The following is a 22,008-nucleotide window of genomic DNA, read 5'->3' as shown; positions in this document are numbered from 1 at the left end:
TTCACAATTAAAGATGTTTATTTTTATGCTTAATTATATGTTATAACTTTTTTTTATAACAGAATCTTTTCAACATCTTTTTCTTTATCATCTTTAGTTTTCGGTACTTAAAAAGTATAAGAGCCGGAAGCTTATTATTCTTTCATGGTTCTTGGTTTTCGTTTTTAAACTAATATTTTCACACACGATATTGTATTTTTTAATACTCTTGCAACTATTGCTATAGTACAATTTTCTCTCTTTGTTATAACATTAAAAAAAATTTGAGTACTCATATGTTTAAGTTGAAACAAGATTCATATGACTTCAAATGTATTGGATTGATCATGAAGGTATTCAATACTGTATCATTTATGGGTTACTTAATAAAGTATTTTATCTTCGAACTCCATTTGAAAAGGATAACACAAGAAATTGGTTTATTTTTCATGCATAATAGTGAATTTAGGAGGTAAATATTTTTAATTTATGCATATAATTAATTATTATACATGTTCTAGTATGTATTTGTCGTTAAATTAAAGTACTATGTATACCACTAAAGTAACATTAAGTTTACAAGATTTTCTAACCTCAACTTACGAGTAGTTATTTTTTTATATGCTTTGATTTTTATTTTATGGTTCGGAGTCCAAAAATATATGCACGATATAAAATTTATCATTTACAATATAAAAATTATAAAGTAATGCTAAATGACCAGAAAAATTTAGATAGAATTGTAAAAAGTTTATAATATGCTTATTTCAACTTTTACATTTATTCCCTCAATACTTTTACCTCCAAAACAAAATTAACTTTTTTCTATTTCCCTAACTCCTTGAACTACTAAAATACAAACTCCTTGTCTTCCAAGGGAAATGAAAAGTGTTTTTGTGTATATATTTTTTGTATGTGTATAATTCATTTGATTTATTTTTTAAAATAAATATTTTTCGGTAAATTAAAAAAATTGTATGCTTTAGTTTAAAAAAATTATAACTTCTTTTTTATACATTAATATTTTTTCCATTACTATACCATATAAATTATGTTGTACATATACATAACCTACACTCCCTCTTTTACCCCTCTCCTGAACTCAATTATGTTCATAATGTATTAATGCATATCTTTGAAAAAATATTTTTCTCTTAAAATAAATCAATTTACTGAAAAAGACAATTAAATTTCTCATTAAAAATAACTACAAATAATTATTTTATCTACTTAAGATTATACATAATTATTTTGTAATACAAATTTAGTATAATATAGTTATTAAGCATAGATTCAAAAAATTATAATTGAATATATTTTTATTTAAATATAATCAACTAAATAGATTAGTCTATATAATGGATGTTTTTCAAGAAACATATATATTTTGTAATACAAATTTAGTATAATATAGTTATTAAGCGTAGATTCAAAAAATTATAATTGAATATATTTTTATTTAAATATAATCAACTAAATAGATTAGTCTATATAATGGATGTTTTTCAAGAGAAAAAATTAATGTAATTTTGAAAATTAGATGTTTATAAAAAAAAAAAAAAGGTTGATGATAAGACATTTATAACTATGTCATGAAGAACACATTAATTTTTTAATATTATAATAATTCCAAACAAGAATTAACATATATAGAAATTAGTAAATTTATTTCACTAATTTTAACCATGAATAAAAAATTCAGTTACTCCAATAATACTAATTAAGAGGATGTTTCAAAATAAATAAATAAAAGATCACTCAATACCTAATTATCAATTATAATACTTTAAAATAGATATATTTTATGTAGGATACTATACTAAATTATAATATGTTTAATGTATGTAAATAAAGTATAACATAATTAGGATATACATTTTTTAAAAAAATATTTTCATTTAATATATAGAATTTTCTATCGAATGAGACAATTAAAATTCATGTTAATAATAGATATACGTAGATTATTCTCCAATTAAAAAATATACTAATTACTTGGTAATACAAAATTTAGTAAATTGAATTCAGTATGAATGATCAAATTTACAATTGATTTTTCTTTAAATATAATCAATGCATAAAATTATATACAATTCTACCATGACTAATAAACCGTTCATACAATGTGTGTGCTTTTCTTTTAAGAAGAAAATAAGCATATAATTTTGAGAATTCGATGTTTTAAATATGGAAAAAGATATAATTAGACATTTATAACTATACATCGAATAATATATCAAATTTTGTATATTCTAATTTCTCTAAACAAAAATACAATAATTTTATATTAATTATTAAAATTATTTAACCATTTATAAACACGAATACATGATTACTTCAATTATATTAATTAAGAAGATGTTTTCAAAATAAAATAAAAATAAAATAATATGCATATGTATGTATTGTATATGCTTAACCAATAAGGGTTGTGGTGGAGTGGTAAGTATTCCTTCATCCTAAACCAAAAAGTCTCAGGTTCGAGCCCCCTTGGGTACTGAGTCGCTTTTGTTAGGAATCGCTTTACCCCCCCCCCCTCCAATGTGGGACTTTCCGGATTTATGCTTATAAATATTTAGGCCAAATTCTTAATTAACTTTATGTAGGCATATTTTTAATTATATAATCAAAAAATTCTATTAACAAGCAAATGATTACAAATACATATACAATGTATAATTCTTGATTTTATATAACTTAAACAATCATTATTAAAATTATTTAAATGTATGATTTAAATTTATTTAAATATAATAATTAATTAAATTACTTAATTAAATGTTATATTAATACTCAATAAATATAAGTAATCATTCTTAAGTTATCAAATAGGCATAAAACATGGAACGCGAAACTACAACATTAGTACATGATTTTCTTGGGTTGTTATTAACTAGGGTCAATATATATGAACTATATGATTTTTTTAATTTTTATAATGTATTGATATTCACAATGTTTAAAGTGTTTTGAGTTTTAAATATCGTTATTAGGGATAATTTTAAATAACATTTAAATATATAAAATTTGAAATAATTTTTATAATATGTCGATTTCTAACATATTGTTTGATCTTTATAAAATTTACTTATTTTAATTTCTTTATTAAAACAAATTCATATAGGAATATATGATGATCAATCTCACATAGTTTAGTAATATATTTGATACTTCTCACATGTGATTTTTTTTTTTTTACTTTTTTATTTCAACGATTAATTTTAGTCTTCAATATCTTATTTGTGGATATATTCGCTTATCATTATCTGAATATTTTATTTTTATTTAATTTTTTTATTTTGAAAAATAAAAAGAAAGAGTGAATGGAATAAAAGAGAGAAAAGAAAATAAATTAAAATGATTTTCTTTTGCGGTCATACTTATTATTTATTTTTTATAGTTGCGCAAAAATCGACGCATCTATGATAGACTTTACAAGAAGATGAGTATGAGGTTAAATTATTTTGAATTTAATTTTATGAGTGAGATTATTTTGTAATTTAAATTTTAAATTTTATTTTCTAATTATCAATTTAAATTTTGTATTCTTTATAGATCTTTAATTAGAAAAGGAAAAAAATACACACGTATTGGCCTTTAGTCATTTTACAACATTTCTAAAAGAAATCAAAAATCATATATGTTTGGAAGTTAGAGCAATATGAAAATTAATCAATGAGCTTACTTATTTATTGAAACATATTTAATAAATAAATAAATTTAAAAAAATTAAATTTGACAAAGAATGGTATTTTATCAAAAAGAAATCAGTTTATAGTGTAAATATGTATTTGGACCATTATGGCCAAATTATTCTAGCCGAAAGGATTTTTTCAAAATTATATTAAATATTAGGGATAAACATACAACACACATTCTCAAATACTAGTTATAAATATTTACCAATTTGAGTTTTTAGGTTGCCAATTAATTAGCACTAAATCACAATCAAGATAAAAAAGTTCTTCCCAGTACTAGGAGTACATAAACTTCTTATTCTTTTAGTGAAAAGTTCACTCATCAAACCTGTACTTAACTATATGAAATTCTCGATAATACCTCTAAAATATAAATGCGGGTGAAATCGATTTATAGTTCAATAACTTCTATCCCTCATTCAAAAAAGAGGGCATGAGGGATGAGGTAAATATTTTTGTTCGAAATTTTGAATACAAATATCTTTTATAGGTTGATAATGAACAAATGATTAAAGGTAATTTTAAGTAAAATTTCAAAAAATTGTCATTATTGCTCTGTAACAACGAAAGAATGTACAAGCATGCATATTTAGCTTCAAAAGTAATTAACTTCGCGACTATCATATACACAACATGATTTTTTTAATCAAATTTTTTATCTAAGGATCATTTTATTAAATGAAAGCCAAAGCTCAGTCTGTACAAAAAGCTAAAAAGGAAAAAACCATGACCTGATCCATAAATGGACCCGATCCAAATAAAAGAATGAGAAGAGTTTTCAAATCTTCTCTTAGCTACTCCTTGTCTAGTTTTCCAAAAAACACTAAACCCTTTCCCTCTTTTTCAGCCGCTTCATCTCTTGGTAAGAATTTCTTCCTTATCTCCTCCTTCTACAATCTTTGAGCTACTGATTCTTTTTCTTTACAGATTGCGGTGGGAAAGCTCCAAGTGACAATAGATGTTCTTCATTTCTGCCTAGATATGACGTCGATTGTGCTATCTGGTATCACTTCTGACCAGTTCCTCAGATGACCAAACCAACAAGCCTTGTTTGAAGTTTTTTGATAGCTAGGCTATCTAATTTTAGTTTTATTTTTGCACCGGTGTAGAGTCTTCTGCTATGAACTTATTGTGCTCTCTCATTCCACGCATAACTGTTGATTTGTAGTTATGACTGTTGCTGATGTGAGTGTTTGGTTGGTATCTATTTCGTATATTTCCTTTATGTTGGTTCTCTACTTTCATCAATGTGTGTTGAATTTGCGAGTTTTCATCCTTATGTTTGGTTTATGTGCTTTATCCACGTTTAGATGCTTCTTTGTTATACTTGGTAGCTCCTGAAATAGATGATAGCACTTTGTTTCTTGTGACTCCACTACTTCATTGACCAATGAATCTGCCACGCATCCCTTCTCTAAAAATATGATGACACATTTATACTTTGTATTGCCCTTCTAATCTCTTCAATTCTTTCTACCAATTCCCACGGTATCTTCAACTGATGATCCACCATATTTTTCGAACTAAAGAATCAATTTCTATTATAGTCTCTTTTAAATTTTTCTCTTGACAGTACTAAATTGCTTCTAGCAGAGCAAGCGACTCTGCTTCCATGTTTGTTGCTTCTCCTATTCCTTTTGCCCTTGCATATTGTAACATCTCGCTATTTGAAAGAACTATAAAGAGTTAGAATTGGAAATAGTCATTTTAGGAAAGAATGAATAATCTGGAAAATTGGTCAAGTTATGTTAAGTTTGAGTTTTGGGTCAACTTCAAACAATCATAACTCCTAGCTCAAGATGATTTAGGTGTGCTTCCAGATACCATAGGAAAGATCTTGGAATTTTCTTTCCAACGCCGCCGAGTTATCGCGATTCTGAGTTCGTATGAGTGAGATATGCCCATTTGAAGTTGGGTTGTTCAAATAAGGAAAGTTTAATCCGGATTTTGGAAGGGTAGTTTGGTCTTTTTCTTGCCCAATTATTTTATTTCGATTTTAGGAGTTTAATTGGGGTGAAATCAGAATTAGATCAGTTTACAAAATTGGAAATTCACGCTAGGTCTTGGAGAAAGGCGAAGAAAAGTCAAGATTCGTCAAGATCGTACAATTTGGTTGTGGATTTCGCCAAGGATTCAATCCTACAAGGTATGTGAGATCACATAGCGTTGGGTTAGTTCACCCACGCACCAATCATGATTCGATTCAGCGAAGTTGTATTGTTTTGAAAGCAAATCTTATGAGTTGTTGATGATAATTCGTTTGAAATCTTATGGGTTCTTGTTGTTGAAGTTTATTGAGTTTGATTCATGATTTTAGGTGTGATTACGAGTAGAATCTTACATATATTGATGTTATAGTTTATTCTAAGTGTTTGGGGGAAAGAACCAAGTTGAAATAGGGGGTTTAGAGTTGAAAACGAAGAAGAAAAGTCGTAACCCACCTTGGCAAAGGCATGGGGCACCGCCCCAGCCAGAGCGCCCCAACTGGGGCTCTGAAATTTGGGCTCTGGGGGGCCGTGCCAGCTAGAGCTCCCCAACCCAATCCCTGAAATTTAAGGGTTAGCGCCCCGCGCCTCTCAGAGCGCCAGGGACGCCAATTGTTCCATCATTTTCCCCTTCTTACCGTACTAGTTCCTTAGCAACGTACCTATGTTTTATAGTCGATTTCTATAATCTAAGGTAGGTCTAAACATCATGAAATCATCATTAACATGAGGTCATGAGCCTTGAATCCATATTTCAATTCAAAGGAAGTTAAGAGTTAAGTCAAGATGTTAAGAGTTTAGTCAAGAGAAGTTCATAGAGTGTTCCAAAAGTCTTTCACAAACGTTTTAACTTTGTTTTAAGACATGAGATTTAAGTTGAGTAAATAGTAAGAGTAAAGTTCATTTTTTTCAAAGATTATACGGGAACTATGTATTCCCAAGAGTTAAAATGTTTTCACATTTCAGCAAGAAAGGAAACACCAATTTCCAAGAGCGATTTTAAGCTAAGTTTTGAGTAATTATCTCAAACCAAAGAAAGAGTTTTGTTTTAAAAACATATGAGCTAAGTATATTTTGGGAGTAGTATTGAGCACCGATATGGGGGCGCGAGTTCATAATAACTCAAGTCTCCATAAACCATGTAGCCATCAGGGGAAGAAAAGGATCATACTTTTTAGATGATTCCTTAGTACTTTTTAGAATAGACTAGTGGATCCACTTAATTAAGGTGTTCTATATGACGGAAAAGTATAGGACATTTCTGGCAGCGTGGGCAAGACGTTGTATCATCACTTAGGCTCTAGTGGTGGTTTTCGGTTAGAGAAACTCCCACAGTATTATATTACTTTACATGTAAACTGAGTTGTATTGCATTTCTTTAACAAATTGAGTTGTTACCTTCTATTTTAAATGCTTTGTATAACTGCACCAGTATTGTTGTTTACTTTGCATTTCAGTTGAGTTATTCATGAGTTGAGAAAAGTCAAGGTAAGTGTTCCTTTCAGATTCCTTTCAAGCTTATGTCTTGTTTAGTATTCTCCTCGCATACTCGCACATTCAATGTACTAATGCCATTTGTCCTGCGTCATTTTATGATGCAGACACAGGTAACCAGGATCAGCATCCAGCGCCTCGTTGATCCATTTGAGCACTCAGAGTCAGTTGGTGAGCCTCTTTGCTTTCCAGAGGTCTCCTTTTACATTGCTTTAGTACTTTAGTTGTTAGGATGATCGGGGGTCTTGTCCCAACATCCCTCCTTGTTTTAGAGGCTTCATAGGCAGTTAGTAGTGCAATTGTCTTAACATTATTATTTCTTATGTTATGACTTGAGTTGCCATCTATGGCTAGTTGAATATTTTATCCTTAAACGTTTTGAGCTTAATTTGACACAGTTATTTTATATGTGCAATTGATCATTGTTATAATGCTTAAGAGTCTTCCATTGAGTAAGTAAGCCAGGCCAAGGGTTCGCTTGGGGCCAATAATTCTCGAGTGTTAGTCCCACCCAGGGTGTAGGCTCGGGGCATGACAAACTTGGTATCAGAGCACAGAGTTCAAGAGTCCTAGGGAGTCTATGAAGTCGTGTCTGTAGAGTCCTAGTTATCGGTGTGAAGCGCGTTACATCTATAATTAGGAAGCTGCAACACTTAGGAAATTATCTCACTTCTTTCATACTCATTTCGTGCGATAGAGTTTAGCTCTATAAAGTCTCTTTCTAATTCTTGTTTGCGCGTGTTTTTCAGTTAATCATGCCTCCACGAAGATCTATCTGAGGTCGTCCTTCTAGGAGGAACGTTGAGAAGCAAGGGGTACCTAATGCACCTGAAGTGCAACCCCAAGGAGAAGTCACGAATATTGAGTTCAAGAAAGTGATTCGAATGTTGAGCCAAGTTGTGACTAACCAGGTTGGGCAACAAAGAGGAGCTAGACAGGAAGTGGATGATACTTCGAGGATCTGAGAGTTCTTGAGGATGAATCCTCCAAGTTTCACTAGTTCAAGTACTACTGAGGATACAAAGAACATTATTGAGCTGCAAAAGGTATTTGAAGTTACGCACATTACCGATGCTGAGCAAGTAGAACTAGCAGCATATCAACCGAAGAATGTTTCTAGGACTTGGTTTGACCAGTGGAAGAAGGGTAGAGCTGAGGGAGCACCACCTGAGAGTTGGGATTGTTTTGAGGAGGCCTTCTTGGAGCGCTTCTTTCCCCGAGAATTGAAAGAGGCCAAGGTACAAGAGTTTCTCACCCTTAAGCAAGATTCACTAAGTGTTCATGATTACAGCTTGAAGTTCACTCAACTTTCCCGATATGCTCTGGAGATGGTTGCGGATATGAGAAGCAGGATGAGTCTTTTTGTTGTTGGGTTGTCTCGTTTGTCAAGTAAAGAGGGCAAGGCAGCCATGCTAATTGGGCATATGAATATAGCAAAATTGATGGTCTATGTGCAGCAGGTTGAGGAAGAGAAGCCGAGGGATAGGGAGGAGTTTAGAAACAATAAAGCGAAGACATGGAATGAGTCCGGGCAGTAGAGCAATAATGTGAACCGGTCTTCTTTCCAACAAAGGCAAACAGTACATGCTTAATCATATGCTAGTGCACCTGCACCCAGAAACAAAAGTGAGAACAATGGTCAGAATTCACAGAACTTTAGAGCTAGACCTGCACAGTCTCAGGGTAGTGTGGCACAAGGAGGTAACTGGGCTCTGGCATGTGCTAAGTGTGGAAGGACTCACCTAGGTAAGTGTCGCGATGGCTCCACATATTGTTTCAAGTGTGGACAAGAGGGTCAGTTCATGAAAGAGTGCCCTAAGAACCGGCAAGGTAATGGAAATCAGGGCAATAGAGCCCAATATTCATCAGTTTTCCACCAGACAGAGCTTCACCTAGAGGAGCTACTTTCGGTACTGGCGGAGAGGTAAACCGCCTTTATGCGATCACTAGTCGTCAAGAGCAAAAGAATTCTCCAGATGTTGTCACTGGTATGATCAAAGTCTTTACTCTTGATGTTTATGCTTTGCTAGACCCAGGAGCAAGTTTATAATTTGTGACTCCTTATGTTGGAAATTTTTTTGATGTTCTTCCTGAGAAACTTTGTGAACCCTTTTGTGTTTCTACACCTGTTGGGGAGTCTATTCTAAGTGAGCGAGTATATCATTATTGTGTCATCTCCATCAATCACAAGAACACCATGGTTGATTTAGTTGAGTTAGACATGGTAGATTTCGATGTTATTCTAGGTATGGACTGGCTTCATGTTATGCCTCCATTGATTGTAGAACTCGAGTTGTTAGGTTCCAAATTCCTAATGAGCCAGTTATAGAGTGGAGTAGCAGTTCAGCAGTGCCTAAGGGTCGTTTCATTTGATACCTTAAGGAGATAAAGTTAGTTTGCAAGGGGTGTGTCTATCACTTAGTCTGAGTTAATGACTATAGTGTTGAGATACCTCATATTCAATCAATTTCAGTAGTAAAAGAATTTCCAGAAGTCTTTCCTGATGATCTTCCCAGAGTACCTCCTGAGAGAGAAATAGACTTTGGTATGGACACTCTTCTATATACTCATCCTATATCTATTCCGCCATACAGAATGGCACCGGCAGAGTTAAAAGAGTTGAAGGAACAGTTGAAAGACCTCCTAGATAAAAGTTTCATTCGACTTAGTGTCTCGCCTTAGGGTGCTCCGATCTTATTTGTGAGAAAGAAAGATGGTTCCCTTAGGATGTGTGTAGATTACCGCTAGTTGAACAAGGTTACCATCAAGAATAAGTATCCTCTTTCGAGAATTGATGATCTTTTCAATCAGCTTCAGGGTACTACCTGTTTCTCTAAGATAGACCTCAAATCAGGCTACCATCAGTTGAGGGTAAGGGAATGTGATATTCCAAAGACAGTATTCAGGACCCATTATGGTCATTATGAGTTCCTAGTTATGTTCTTTGGTTTGACCAATGCGTCTGCAGCATTCATGGACCTTATGAATACAGTATGCAAACCTTATTTAGATATGTTTGTTATCATATTCATTGATGACATACTAATCTATTCGAGGAATTAAGAAGATCATGCTAGTCATCTCAAAATAGTTCTCCAAACTCTAAAGGATAGAGAGTTGTATTCCAAGTTCTCTAAGTATGAATTTTGGCTTGAGTCTGTGGCATTCTTAGGCCACATTGTGTCTAGGGAGGGAATTAAAGTTGATACCCAGAAAATAGAGGCAGTTCAAAATTGGCCTAGACCTCCATCTCCAACTGACATTAGGAGTTTCTTGGGTTTGGCTATTATAAAAGGCTCGTAGAGAGGTTCTCTTCTATTTCATCCCCTTTGAACAAGTTAACTCAGAAAACAGTGAAATTTCAATGGTCTGAAGCTTGTGAGAAAAGCTTTCAGGAATTGAAAAAGAGGTTGACAGCTGCCCCAGTATTGACTTTACAGTACCCAAGGCTTTGTTGTGTTTTGTGATGAGTCTAGAGTTGGTTTTGGTTGTATGTTGATGCAGAATGCCAAAGTTATAGCTTATGCCTCAAGACAGTTGAAAGTTCATGAGAAGAACTACCCAACCCATGATCTAGAGTTAGCTGCCATAGTATTTGCTTTGAAAATATTGCGCCATTATCTTTATGGTGTTCATGTGGATGTGTTCACCGATCACAATAGTCTTCAGTATGTGTTTACTCAGAAATAGCTTAATCTCATACAAAGAAGGTGATTAGAATTACTCAAGGATTATGACATGAGTATTCTTTACCACCCAGGTAAGGCTAATGTTGTTGCTGATTCCTTGATCAGGTTATCTATGGGTAGTACTGCCCATTTTCAGAAAGATAAGAAAGATCTAGCAAAAGATGTGCACCGATTTGCACGCTTGGGAGTCCGACTAATGGATTCCACATAGGGAGGAGTAATGGTGATGAACTGGGCTGAATCATCCTTAGTGTCAGAAGTAAAAGAGAAACAAGACCAAGACCCTATTTTGCTTAAATTGAAGGCAAATGTTCATAAGCAAAAAGTATTGGCTTTTGAACAAGGGGGAGATGGAGTATTGAGGTATCAAGGTAAAATGTGCGTACCAAGGGTGGATGAACTCCAAGAGAGAATAATGGAGGAAGCTCATAGCTCTAGATATTCTATCCATCTGGGTTCTACAAAAATGTATAGTGATTTGAGAGAAGTTTATTGGTAGAGTAGTATGAAGAAGGGCATTGCAGAGTTTGTTGATAAGTGTCCGAATTGACAACAAGTTAAGGTAGAGCATCAAAGGACCGGGGGTATGGCTCAGAATATAGAACTTCCGGAATGGAAGTGGGAGATGATCAATATGGACTTCATCACAGGTTTACTAAGGTCTCACAAGCAGCATGATTCTATTTGGGTGATTGTGGATCGAATGACCAAATCAACCTACTATTTACCAGTAAAGACTACCCATACAGCAGAGGATTATGCTAAGTTGTATATTCAAGAGGTAGTTAGACTTCATGTGGTGCCAGTTTTGATTATTTTAGACAGAGGTGCGCAATTTACTGCACAGTTCTGGAAATCTTTTCAAAAAGGTTTTGGTTCAAAGGTGAACTTAAGTACTGCTTTTCATCCTTAGATAGATGGTCATGCAGGGCGCACTATTCAGAGTTTAAAATATATGTCGAGGGAATGTGTGATTGATTTCAAAGGAAATTGGGACGATCACCTAACTCTCATTGAGTTCGCTTACAATAATAGTTACCACTCTAGCATCCAGATGGCTCCTTATGAAGCTCTTTATGGGAGAAGATGCAGATCTCCTATTAAATGGTTTAAAGTTGGTGAAGTTGGGCTGATAGCACCAGACTTAGTTTATCAAGCTATGGAGAAAGTGAAAGTCATTCAAGAGAGGCTGAAAATGGCGCAGAGTCGTCAGAAATCCTACACTGATGTTAGGAGAAGGGAGTTAGAGTTTGAAGTAGATGATTGGGTTTACTTGAAAGTTTCACCCATGAAGGGTGTTATGAGATTTGGTAAGAAGGTGACGCTTAGTCCCCGGTATATTGGTCCTTACAGAATATTCAAGAGGGTTGGCAATGTAGCTTATGAGTTAGAGCTACCACAAGAGTTAGCAGCGGTTCATCCGGTATTTCACGTCTCCATGTTGAAAAAGTGCATGGGAGATCCTTCACTTATCATACCAACTGAAGATATTGGTATCAAGGATAGCTTATCTTATGAGGAGATCCCTGTTCAGATTCTAGACCACCAGGTTCGTAAGTTGAGAATCAAGGAAGTAGCATCAGTCAAAGTCCTTTGGAGGAATTAGTTTGTTGAGGAAGCTACTTGGAAGCTGAGGAAGATATGAAGAAGAGATATCTACATCTCTTTGAGCCCGGAGAAATTTCAGACCAAGGTACTAATTCTCTTCTTAGTACTCTTTAATTTATGTACTTGATGTGTTAGATTTGCTTGTTGGGTGTTTGAGTTGAATGTTAGAAGTTACACCCTTAGCTTAGTAATAGTAAACTCATTCGAGGACAAATTTTCCCAAGGGGGAGATATTGTAACATCTCTCTATTTGAAAGATTTAGAAAGAGTTAGAATTGGAAATAGTCATTTTAGGAAAGAATGAAAAATCTGGAAAATTGATTAAGTTATGTTAAGTTTGAGTTTTTGGTCAATTTCAAACGACCATAACTCCTAGCTCATGATGATTTAAGTGTGCTTCCAGATACCATAGGAAAGATCTTGGAATTTTCTTTCCAACGCCACTGGTTTTGCGTGATTCCGAGTTTGTATGAGTGAGATATTCCCATATGAAGTTGGGCTATTTAAATAAGGAAAGTCTAATCCGGATTTTAGAAGGGTAGTTTGGTCCTTTCCTTACCCAATTATTTTTTTTCGATTTTAGGAGTTTAATTGGGATCAAATCAGAATTAGATCAGTTTAGAAAATTGGAAATTCACACTAGGGCTTGGAGAAAGGAGAAAAGAGGAGAAATGAGAAGAAAAGTCAAGATTCATCAAGATCGTACAATTTGGTTGTGGATTTCACCGAGGATTTAATCTTACGAGCTATGTAAGATCACATAGCGTTGGGTTAGTTCACCCACGCGCCAATCATGATTCAATTCAGTGAAGTTGTATTGTTTTGAAAGAAAATCTTATGAGTTCTTGATGATAATTCGTTTGAAATCTTGTGGGTTCTTGTTGTTGAAGTTTCTTGAATTTGATTCATGATTTTAGGTTTGATTTCGAGTAGAATATTACATATATTGATGGTATAGTTGATTCTAATTGTTTGGAGAAAGAACCAAGTTTAAATAGGGGGTTTAGAGTTGAAACACGAAGAAGAAAAGTCGGAACCCACCTGGGCAAGGGCCTGGGGCACCGCCCCAACCTCAGAGAAGGCCCAAATTAGTCCTTCATCTTTGGGTTAAGACTCAAAGTCATCCTTGAGTTTTCACATGGAGCACTAATAGTCCCTCATGTTTACAATATTGGTGCATTTTTGGTGCTTCCCTAAACTTTTGCCTATTATTTAACTTTAATTTTGTCCATAATTTTATGTAAGGAATGTCCCATCATCATTTTATATATTTAATAGAAATACTAACTCTATGTGAGAAAAGATGAGAAGAAGAACACCTTGTTCTGTTCAATAGAAATATTACTACAGCTAAACTAAGAACATTTTAACATATGACATTGCAAGAAAAGAAAAAATTGTACTATTGCACGTGAAATCGTCGTGATGAACCTCTCGACTTTACCTGCAATACGATTTTTACTAAACAAAACAAGGCATTTTTCTTCACACAATCTCTCACATGGAGTCGTTATTGCTACTAAATATATAAAATGATGATTAAACATTCCATACATAAATTATGGATAAAATCAATGTTAATAATGGGAAATTTTTTGAAGGAGGACCAAAAGTGCACCAATATTGCAAACATGAGGGACTATTAATGCTCCATGTGGAAACTGAAGGATAACTTTGAGTCTTAATACAAAGAAGAGGGACTATTTTGGGCCTTTTCTCCCCCAACCCAGTCCTTGGAATTCAAGGGTTGGATCCCCGCGTCTCTCATAGCGCCAGGGACGCTAGTTCTTCCGCCTTTTCCCCCTTCTTTCCGTACTAGTTCCTTAGCAACGTACCTATGTTTTCTAGTCGATTTCTATACTACAAGGTACGTCTAAAGATCATGAAATAATCATTAACATGAGTTCATGAGCCTTGAATTCATACTTCAATTCAAGGGAAGTTAAGAGTTAAGTCAAGAGAAGTTCATAGAGTGTTCTAAAAGTCTTTCACAAACGTTTTAACTTTGTTTTAAGATGTAAGCTTTGAGTTGAGTAAATATTAAGAGTAAATTTCATTTTCTTCAAAGATTATACAGGAACTAAGTATTCCCAAGAGTTAAAATGTTTTCACATTTGAGAAAGAAAGGAAACACTGATTTCCAAGAGAGCTTTTAATCTAAGTTTAGAGTAATTATCTCAAACCAAAGAAAGAGTTTTGTTTTAAAAACATATGAGTTGAGTATATTTTGGGAATAGTATTGAGCACCGATATGGGGAAGCGAGTTTATAATAACTCAAGTCTCCATAAACCATGTAGCCATCATGGGCAAAAAAGGATCATACTTTTTCGATGATTCCTTAATGCTTTTTAGAATAGACTAGTGGATCCACTTAGTTAAGGCATTCTATATGATGGCAAAGTATAGGACAGTTCTGGCAGCGTGGGCAAGATGATGTATCATCACTTAGGCTCATAGTGGTGGTTATCGGTTAGAGAAACTCTCACAATATTACATTATTGTACATGTAAACTGAGTTGTATTGCATTTCTTTAACAAATTGAGTTGCTACCTTCTTTTTTGAATGCATTGTATAACTGCATCATTATTGCTGTTTACTTTGCATTTGAGTTGAGTTATTCATGAGTTGAGAAAAGCCAAGGTAAGTGTTCCTTTCAGATTCTTTTCAAGCTTATGTCTTGTTTAGTATTCTCCTCGCATACTCGTACATTCAATGTCCTGATGCCATTTGGCATGCATCATTTTATGTTGCAGACACAGGTAACCAAGATCAGCATCCAGCACCTCGTTTATCTTGTTGAGCACTCAGTGTCAGTTAGTGAGCCTCCTTGCTTTCTGGAGGGCTCCTATTACATTTCTTTAGTACTTTAGTTGTTAGGATGATTGGCGGTCTTGTCCCGACATCCCTTTGTCACGACCCAAGGGTACCCCCTAGATGTAACATGGCGTACTTGACCCTGAATGGTTCTCATACAAGCCCTTAGCATAATCACAACATAAGATAGTAAAAAAGTATGGAAAATTTAAAACTTCTTTCAAACCATACAATCGAAAACATTTTCATAAGCAAACGAAAGACTTTACTAAACCTTTGTCTCAAACCATCTATTAAACTCTTGAATAAAAGACTTGGGACGCAGCCCATACAATGTCTAAAACATAAAGAAATGACATAAATGAAATATGGGTTTGTCCTCGAAGCTATGAGGACTCACCAATTCTTCAACTCTCTTTGCTTCTTGGAAACCTAGCCTTCAAGGAACTCAATCTCCGAAACCCTAGATTTGAATAGAATGTAGGCAATATGCGTTAGTACAAAATATACCAAGTATGCAAGCTAGCACAACATCATAAGAGCATCTCAAAATGGTTAGTCAACATAATACATAAGCATAAGACATAATAAACATAGTCATAACATAATCATCATAGTCATAGCATAGTCTCCTACATAAGCATCATATAAACATAATTGACTCTTAGCCATCTCTACCATAATAGAACCATTCCCAAGTAACCTCAAAGCATACAAGTGCAAAGCATGAATAGCATCCCATAATACCACTGAAGCCAAGTATCCCTTTTTGGTCATCTTAATCATAGTCTATATACATGGTCAAGTCTCTATGCTTTTCTATGCCATAAGAGCCCCATACTTCAAAGTAACCTCAAAACACACGTGTGCAATGTATGAAAGGCATCCCATACTCCCCTTTACACTAAGCATAACCTTGAAGTCATCTTAGTCATTTCCACCCTCCTTTGGCCTCATTATTAGCTTAACTCTCATAAATAAGGGAATATCTCACCTTTAGTCAACTATATCTTGGAAGGTAACTATAGAAACAACCCAAGCTAAGTCTATACTATGTGTAGGAATCCTTCATACCTAGTCTTAAGTCGTACTTGTGCAATGTATGGATAGCATCCCATACTACTACCCACACTAAGTACTCCATTATACTATCATGAATGATCACTAGTTGGGGACTAGTCCCTCTATTATATTTGCCTATATTTAAGGATACCAAGGAATAACCCCCTAATAGGCTAGACCATGCTATCATCCTAACAGCATAACTAGGTTAGGCTAAGCTAACTACCTTAGAAGACACACTATCATGCAAGTCCAAGCTACTCTAGGAAAGGTACAAGTGTCCTATCCTAGCTACCATGAAATAGTCCTAGACCAACTAAGTCATGCTAGCCTTACAAGTATACTATGATACAAATGCAAGGTATCCTTAGGAGAGTATGATTCTCAATCCTAAGATATCCTTAGGAGAGTATGAGTCCTCAATCCCAAGCTACCCTAACTAACCTAACTCAAGCTACCCTTGAAGTGCATCTTACAATGCAAAGTCAAGCTACCATTAGGAGAGTATGGATCCCCAATCCTAAGCTACCCTTAGGAGAGTATAAGACCTCAATCCTAAAACTACAATGAAATGGTCTTGGCCAAACCAAGTCATGCTACCATGAAGGCATCCTAACAATGCTAGTTCAAGCTACCCATAGGAGAGTATAAATCATCAGTCCTAGGCTACCAATCCTGGTCTTATCCTACTAAGACAAGCTATGCATGAAGGGATCATACATCACAACTTCAAGCTATTCTAGTCTAACATGCTTTGATTCATTTTAGGTTATTAAGCAAACCTAGAATCCTTCTATGTGAGAGAACCTTTGGATATCCTAGCATATTTATGTCTAAGTGTGTTAGAGAGAAGAAATACACAACACAATCACATAATATTGGCTTTACCTCCAAAGCCTTGCCATTGATGGCTACAAGCCTTACTTTCAAGCTTAACTTCATTCATGTCTAAAATACAAGCTATTCAATCACATTCTTTATTACTAGGTGATTCTAGTCATAATTCATCATACAGGTTCAATTTCATCTTTACAAGTCAAGATCCTTCATATTCAATAAAGTCTAGTTCAATTTATGATTGTATGATCCTAACTTTGATCAATTACTATACATGACATTGATTTAGGAAGATCACCTTTGGATCTTCAATTTCACCTCTAATTGCATAAATCCACAAATATCACATTCATCAATTTAGACTAGGGTTTACCGTAGAAATCACATGAATTTATCATAATATCACTAAACAAAGCTAAATCAATCATAATTGGGTATTATCCACTAGATTGGAATCATACCCAAACCTACCCACAATGCAAGCACATCCCTAGCTAGAATTGGGTTTTTGACTTCACAATTGAGGGAAAACTAAGGGGGATCAATGGGGGAAGAACCCGTAGATAAATAAGCTAAACATACCTCAACTCAAAGCCCTAAATAAATCTTTCTTCAATTGTGAATTTTGACCTAGGTTGCTGCCCCTCTTCTTCTTCTTCTTCTTCTTCTTCTTCTTTGCTTCTAGAGAGAGAAATATTTGAGAGGAAGTGGGTTCTTTAGATGAATGAGTTAATGACTTAGTTTAGGGTCTTATTAGGTATTTTTAGGTGGTTTAATAAATTATTAACCGACCTTCCTAACCCCCTAAATAATTACTTAATTAATTCCCTAATCCCTAACTAAAACTAAAACTTGAAAAACTGGGTTGACCTACGGATCCCCGCCCACGGACCGTGGGTGGGTTTATGGGCCATGCTGGTGACTTCGTAGATAGTCACTGGGGCAAAGAAGTCAGGCCAGTTTCAGGCCTTGACCCACGACCCCCACCTACGGGGCGTTGGTCCACCTACGGCTAGTAGGTGGCCAAGCGTAGGTGCTGTTTTTTTGACAGCTTTTTGGGATGTTTTGAGGTCCTCCTCAAGGACCCCTTGGGTGGTCCTTGGGGAGTCATACCTTGATGCCCTTACCCTTAAACCTCCATTCTAAGTACGGGAATCAGTTTTACAACTTTTAATCCTCATACCACACTGCAAACCTCTTACGAAAGGCTCTAGAACTCACTAGTTCAACTTGCTAGTTTCCGGGGTGTTACAATATCTCCCCCTTGGGATCATTCGTCCTCGAATGACGATTCTAAACACTTCTTAAAGTCACAACTCTAAGCTAACAGCCCATCATAGCAATGCACTACATCTAAATGCACACAACCAAGGAAGAAAACATCAATTCCAAGCTAAACACATTCAATGCAACACAAGGGAGTAGGAACTACTTCTACCAACCGAAAATGCATGAAATTCTATATCTATTCATTTTCAAGGAGGAACTAACATCTCCTAGCTAAAACATGCTCAACACACACACATGGAGCCTAAATGCAAATCACTCTTAAAAAGCACTTATTCAAGGAGGAATCTTTCAACTCCAAACTAAGGCTTGCTCATAATCAACTCATGAAGTCTATATGAAAATCTACTCAAATGCACTACAACGCGAGGAAAACAATGCATATAAGTCATTTCTAAATAGACCTAAGCATTTTCATAAATATGTATATAAGGAAATCATGGCAACACATAAACACACAATAACCTTACTAAATAGGAACACTATCTCCCCTTTGGGAGTAAGCCTACACAAACTCTTCTAAACATCTAACATGCTAAAAGAAACTTCAAAGTTCAACATAGCAAGTCACAAAACACAAAAAGTCCGAAAATTTACTAAAGCATGAAGCACATACCGGAAGGGACATGAGTAGATCACTCTTGATCTTCTCTAGATTGGAGAGCATAAAACCTATTCTTCTTTTGAGGCTCCACATCCCCACTACTAGAGGCAACTTGCTTACCCTCTCTTCTTGTAACCTTAGCCTTAGGGAAATCTTTCATCATGAGGCCTCTCACCAGAACTAAAGCAACCCTCTCTACCGACCAAACACCTACCCTCATGTCTCTTACCACACCTAGCACAAGAGGGCCATAGGCACTCATTACTTATCCCTTGTGGCCTAGGGGTAGACACCCTCTCATCCTTATGCTTAGGAGAATTAGAAGATCCATGTCCGGAAAACTTTTGTCGATTCCTAGAACGACCATGTCCATCGGACACATCATGAAAGGACTTATCATTAGCCATCCTCGACCTCTTTTTCTCCCTAGATTTTTCTTCCTTGATTTTTTGTTCTTCCATTTGTTCGACATGAATCATGAGGCGTGAGATATCCATATTATCAACAAGCATTGTCATACGGCATTCTTTGGCTACCATGTCGGACACACCGACAAAAACCTATCCATCTTATCTCTCGGATTTGACACTATGGATGGGGGCATATTTAGACAAAAGAGTAAACTTCAACGCATACTCCTTAACACTCATGTTGCCTTGCTTAAGATTGATGAACTCTTCCATCTTAGCCTCCCTCAACTCCCGAGGAAAGAACTTATCTAGAAAAGCCAACTTAAATGTTTCCCACTCTATAGTACCCGCTCATATCGGCCTAGCATCTTTCCATTGCTCATACCATATTTGGGCAACATCTTTTAGTTGATAAGCAGCTAGCTCCGATTTCTCTATTGAAGTCATCCCCATGATAGCAAGTGTCTTATAAAGCTCTTCTATGAACCCATTTGGATCCTCTTCTACCTTGGAACCACTAAACTCCAGAGGGTTCATCCTCAAAAACTCTCTTACCCTAGAAGCACCCATCCCCCTTATAGGGTTTGCCGAAGCCACCACCTCTCTATTGGCTTGCACCGTCAAGGCTTGAGCCAATAATTGCATAAAAGCCCTAAACTTTGCAAGAGTGACATTCACAATTGGAGGGTCATTTGGAGCTTGATGAGGATCTTGGTTGGAACTTGAATAGGAACCTCTTGTTCTCCATTGTCTTCCTCAACCCTCCTAGCATTAGCCCTTGTATTTGCCATACCCTGCAAAACCATAGGGCACGGATTAGAAAAAGGACCTAATAATGCCAAACTCTACGGCACGACTAAGAGAATGATGAAGTGAGATTTCCTAAACATACAATAGCTTCCTATTCATAAATGTGGCACTCTTCACATTTATGAACAAGACTCTACTAGACGTGGTTTGAGACAATTCTAAAAACATTCTAAACCTTGTGCTCTAATTACCAAGTTTGTCACAACCCAGGGGTACCCCCTAGACGTAACATGGCGTACTTGACCCCAAATGGTTCGCATACAAGCCCTTAGCATAATCACAACATAAGACAGTAGAAAAGTATGGAAAATTTAAAACTTTTTTCAAACCATACAATCGAAAACATTTTAATAAGCAAACGAAAGTCTTTACTAAACCCTTGTCTCAAACCATCTATTAAACTCTTGAATAAAAGACTTGGGACGCAGCCCATACAATGTCTAAAACATAAAGAAATGACATAAATGAAATATGGGTTTGTCCTCGAACCTATGAGGACTCACCAATTCTTCAACTCTCCTTGCTTCTTGGAAACCTAGCCTTCAAGGAACTCAATCTCGAAACCCTAGATTTGAATAGAATGTAGGCAATATGCGTTAAATACAAAATGTACCAAGTATGCAAGCTAGCACAACATCATAAGAGCATCTCAAAATGGTTAGTCAACATAATACATAAGCATAAGACATAATAACATAGTCATAACATAATCATCATAGTCATAGCATAGTCTCCTACATAAGCATCATATAAACATAATTGACTCTTAGTCATCTCTACCATAATAGAACCATTCCCAAGTAACCTCAAAAGCATACAAGTGCAAAGCATGAATAGCATCCCATAATACCACTGAAGCCAAGTATCCCTTTTTGGTCATCTTAATCATAGTCTATATACATGGTCAAGTCTCTAAGCTTTTCTATGCCATAAGAGCCCCATACTTCAAAGTAACCTGAAAACACACTTGTGCAATGTATGAAAGGCATCCCATACTCCCCTTTACACTAAGCATAACCTTGAAGTCATCTTAGTCATTTCCACCCTCCTTTGGCCTCATTATTAGCTTAACTCTCATAACTAAGGGAATCTCTCACCTTTAGTAAACTATATCTTGGAAGGCAACTATAGCAACTGTGAGACCCTGTGGTTCTTTCGCATAGTATATGAATCATTGCATGAGTGTATGAGCTTTATATGACTTGGTGTATTATTTCAGAAGAATAAGGTTGCAAAGGGTAGGTAAAAAAATCAAAGAATTAGACTAACGTTATGGGTCAAGGATGCCCTTAAACAAGTTCGAGTTAAAGAATGTCTATTCTAACACCTCGCTCGTTCAGAACGCTTAAGTTAACCGGTACCTTTTGGGATAAGACAAATAGTGTCTTATATGCTAATAGGGATGTTTTATAAGGTGATATAGCCACCCAATGATCGTAAGTTAAGTTTTGAAGTCAAGCAAGTTGAGAAATAAAAAGTTGGTAAAAGTTAGAGTAAGTTTCTTTGATAAATTTTCTGAAAATTGGGTTAAATGTCTCGGAGCTTTTCTCCCAATCTACAAAGCTTTAGAAGAACCCCAATATATGAAATCGAAGGTCTATGAGTTTACTTTCCAATGCACTAAATCATTTGTCCATACAACTTCAGAATTTAGAGATATTCAGATTTTAGTGACACTGCACAAGAAGGCACGTGAAGGTGGGTCCCTCGCCCCTATGTCGGTTTAGCT

The 22,008-nt window shown here is 35.2% G+C and overlaps 2 long non-coding RNA genes across 2 annotated transcripts in view; both read left to right on the top strand.

The window, feature by feature from the left end:
* Nucleotides 1-4,405: 4,405 nt before the first annotated feature.
* LOC107062480 (uncharacterized) lies at nt 4,406-7,544 on the top strand. The gene is made up of 3 exons (XR_001474646.1): nt 4,406-4,539; nt 4,605-4,862; nt 7,264-7,544. It is a non-coding gene; the product is annotated as an uncharacterized lncRNA (long non-coding RNA).
* Nucleotides 7,545-12,333: 4,789 nt separating this feature from the next.
* The window catches only part of LOC102602303 (uncharacterized), a 21,188-nt gene continuing 11,513 nt past the window's right edge, over nt 12,334-22,008 (top strand). The window contains exon 1 of the long non-coding RNA XR_368075.2: nt 12,334-12,538. This is a non-coding gene — a long non-coding RNA (uncharacterized lncRNA). The remainder of the gene's footprint in view (nt 12,539-22,008) is intronic.

The sequence above is a fragment of the Solanum tuberosum genome, unplaced genomic scaffold (genome assembly GCF_000226075.1).
Source record: "Solanum tuberosum cultivar DM 1-3 516 R44 unplaced genomic scaffold, SolTub_3.0 scf00232, whole genome shotgun sequence".
Lineage (NCBI taxonomy): Eukaryota > Viridiplantae > Streptophyta > Magnoliopsida > Solanales > Solanaceae > Solanum > Solanum tuberosum.
This window is presented reverse-complemented; position numbering and strand designations above follow the sequence as displayed.